Raw genomic sequence first — 4270 nt, 5'->3', positions numbered from 1 at the left:
TAGGGTAAACCGCCAAAGACTTCATTCACATGCTTAAGACAACCTGGCAGGCGACAGGTAAAGTTGTACTGTGTCTTAGTCACCACCACTTGCCCCTTGTAGAGCGGGTATGGTTTAAGCTGACCAGGGTTTAGTGTGGGTGGTACACTCTCTGTACTCACTGCAGATTCCCCTGGAACTGCCATGTACAGAAACATAGGAATAGCCATCCTGGTTCAGATGCATGCTTGCTCTGATCTAGTATCTTGTCCTTGACGCTGGCTTCTTTAAAGGAAGATACAAAAAGCCCCACAGTAAGTAAGTGAGAAGTAAGCTGCCCCCCATGAAAATTTTCTCCTAAACTCTGACAGGTAGAATGTGGTTTAAGCCCTGAAGCATGCAGTTGCCTTGTCCTCTTCAAGTCTTCTGTCGGGTCATATCTCTAGATATTTTTATCTTTTTTAGAAAGAGCCAGTCTCTTCTGAATCCTGCTAAAATCCTGGGCCTCAGCATCATCCTGCAGCAGACTAACTGTGTGTTAGATAGAAGGCAGGGTAGCGTAGCCTTATAGCCTTAACTCATCCTGAGAAGCATGAACTTTCATAGGCTATAGGCTACCTCATCAGATGCTATGGACTTGCAGATTGCAGGGGCACTAAATAGAAAGGAATCAAGTCATTTAGGACCTAGGGATTATAATAGCTAGTCCAGGTCTGGGATAAAAATCTACAGATTCCAAATTTAAACTGGATTACCCATGCTGTCTGCAAGTTCATACAGTGCTATGCTGCCCTGCCTTCTGCCTAGCTTCTAACATGGCACTACCTCTCTCTACTTGTGTTGGGCATTTATCTGATTTCACAACCTTTCATTTTAATCAAAAGTCCCCTTGCTCTGAGTAAGGGAGAAGAGATACCCCATGCCTCCTACCCCAAACCCTTCATTATTTGACAACTTTTTCATTACTCCTCTTATTTGTCTCGTGTTCCAGGCTTTTTAGTCTCTTTAATATTTGAGTGCTTCCCTACACCTAATTTTTCTTCCCTGTCACTAAGCCTACTTCTAATTTTGCAATAATCCTCCTGAGATAAAGTGACCAGCATTAACGGTAGTGTTACAAATCAGAGCAAACTACTATGTTACATTTTGGTGTTACATGATTAACATGCTGCTCTCCATCTCCATTTCTTGTGCATCCTAATATTTGATCTAATTTTTTTTCTTAACCCCTAACTGCATTGAGCAGAGATCATCTTTTAAGTAGTCTGTAGTGATGCCCTGATCCTGCTCCTCATTTAAGAATGTAAGTTTAGATCCCAGTAGGATGTAGGGGAAGTCAAAGTTTTTCCTGCCATATGCATTACTTTGTATTTAGCCAGTTGAATTATATCTGCTATCACTTTGCCTATTCACGCAACTGAGTTAGATCTTTCTGAAGGGTCCTGGTTGTGACCACTTCCATCATTTATGGTCAGAGTTGGTCAAAAAATGAAAAATATCTTTGATGAATATCTTTGACAATTTTACAGTCTCTTTCATTCCATGGGTTGAAATATAACTATTTTTCATGTATACAGTTTTTTTATGACTTAAAAAAAAATTGTTTTCTCAGTTTTCATCCTCTCCTTTGCCTGCCTTCAGCACATTTTTCCCTTTTCACCTGCTTTTATGTTCTCATTTTACCACTTGAGAGAAGGGAAAAAAAGGTGGGGGAGGAGGGAGGGAAAGAAAAAGAAGACAAACCAAACAAAGAAAAACTAGTTTTTTCCATTAAAAAAGGGGTAGCAAAATGTTAATTGGAAAATGAGGACAGTAGTATTTACGTTTAGCAAACCCACTAACCAATCTTGTTGAACTATTCAGCACTCTTCTCATTATATATTCTTACCAGATTTAATAAAGCAGGTGCAAATCTGTAGAAGAACTTGAACAATTAGCACTAATGCGATTCTTGTGGGAAATGGCAAGTGACTATGTAATTTACTCAGTAGTGTATTTGTACTTATAATTATTGCTAATGCAAAAAACCAGCAAATTGCGTGACAGCGCTGTGTAAGATGGGCCGATAAGCTGTGCATAAATATAACACATCAGTTGAAATACCTTGCAGGATGACAAATGAAGTGCAAAATGCTATTGTTTGTTTACTGAATACTTAAGCATGGGATGAATGATAATCTTTGCTTCAGAAGGTAGCCTAATGTTTTCAAAGGTATCAATCTTCCTGCTTATAATTCAGTTGTGCAAACACCAGGGAGCTGAGCATGTTACCATAATGGCAATTACCAGGGTGTTTTTTTTTTTCCTTTTAATGTAGTTTTGTTTCTTTACGCTGCTGTCAAAACACAGAGCCATGTTGGGTTTGCTATTAACAGATATCCTGGAGGTTAAGAGAGCGCACACACAACTTTTCTCCTTTCCTTATATAGCTTGAACAAGTATACACACGAGTTCATATAACAACAGTAGTTCAGAGAGGTCCTGCTATTTTACGTCCCTTCCACGTCTCAAAAAAACTGTACAAAGAGAGGATGGGAGGAGAAGCTGGAACCAGGGTCCTGTCACCAGGACTGCTGTAACATGGGCAGTAGTCTCTATCATCCAGACAGATGGCAGAGCAGGGCAGAAGGCTAGACAGAGTGCTTCAAGGCCTCCAGTGTTTTGGTGCTTTCCCTTACAGGCAGTGCACCTTCGTACCACCACTCATTCAGCAATATATGTAAATAGGAGAGTACTTGCATCACGTGGTTCATCACACTGATGAACGTATGCCTCTTTAGATCGGCCATGTTGAAGTAGTATTCCAATGAATCAAGTGATTTACAGCCAGCAAACTTGTTCTGCCTTCAGCATGTTTTCCATGATTTGATCTCTCATGTGTACCTGTGCCAGACAGCTTTCCATTATGCACTGCCATTTTGCAAGAAGCACAATTATTTAACATATGAAGGCCATAAAAAGAATGTGAGGACTGGAAAAGAGCCTTGCAGTGAAAATCTTAGGAAGTTCAATCCATTTAGATGATTTAAAAGAAGGTTCAGAGGAGGCTTGATCATGGTTTGCAAGTGCCTATAAGGGAAGAAGGTTTCTGATGATATAGGGCTCTTTAAACTGGCAAACAAAGGCGTTACAAGATCCTATGACTGGGGGCTGAATCTAGACAAATTCAAGCTACAGATTAGAAAATTATTTTTAACAGTGAGGGTAATGAACCACTGAAATACTTTAACAAAGGATGAATGGATTCTTTATAATTTTTAAGTCAAGATTGAAAGTCTTTCTGAAGCTCTAGCTCCTTCACAAGATGGGGGCTTGATGGAAGCATTTCCAGATGAAATTCTTTGGACTGTGATGCACAGAATGTAAAACTGAAAAGTCACATTGGTCATAAAGAAATAACTGCTTGAAAAATCAACACAGGGGGCTTCTAATATGTCCTGAAGAGTGTCTTTAAAAAAAAACCTGCAGAACTAAACTGGAAATAGCATTAAATGAAGAAATAAGGGTCATTAGCTGGGCTGCTGAAGAACTCGGCATAAAATAAGTTGGGTTTTTTTAATATATTTTCTCCCGTTCTGAAAACTCCTTTGGTATGCTAGAAACATCCCAGAGATGCACTCTGTGATATCTCTTACAGTTTGTCTGGGTGAACTGATCGTATCAGTGATATCATGATACAGATCTACATTTTCCCTTACAGACACAATAGCATGTTTGATAAACAGTGTCAAAACTAGTCAGGGCTGGTTTTATTGTCTGTGCTGTGTGAAATGGAAAGATGGAAGCAAAAAAGGAAAACAAGGTTTGACGGTCTCGCTCTGGAAATACCTATTAGAATGGCAGGATATCACACAATATTCGCAGACACTTTCCTCTAAATTTTTCTGTTAAGGGATAGGGGGATTGTTCTCTCCCCGTGGAAGAAAGTATTGGCTGAACCAGCTCACAAACCGTGTGGATCATCCATCTGGAAACACTGAACCCATTTAGAAGTCTCTTTGGGGCCCAGAGGCTGACTGGTAGCAGGTAGCAGCATCTCTCTCAGGATTCAAGTGGTATGATCAACCGTCTTTTAAGGATACAGCAATTTTCAACAACCAGCCTAGTAACTATGGTTAACTGTAATTGCTGGTTTCTTTTTGTTGTAGTACTGTATGTCATTCTTAACAGCGTCCTTTTAGTAGCTCTTGGCCAGATATGAAAATACAGACCTCCAGCATCAGCAAACTGATCTCAAAAGGTACAGTTTATCCATGTACTAATTTGTAACATGTCCAGAGTCATGTATTCT

The sequence above is a fragment of the Alligator sinensis genome, unplaced genomic scaffold (assembly GCF_000455745.1).
Source record: "Alligator sinensis unplaced genomic scaffold, ASM45574v1 scaffold301_2, whole genome shotgun sequence".
Taxonomy (NCBI): Eukaryota; Metazoa; Chordata; order Crocodylia; family Alligatoridae; genus Alligator; species Alligator sinensis.
This window is presented reverse-complemented; position numbering follows the sequence as displayed.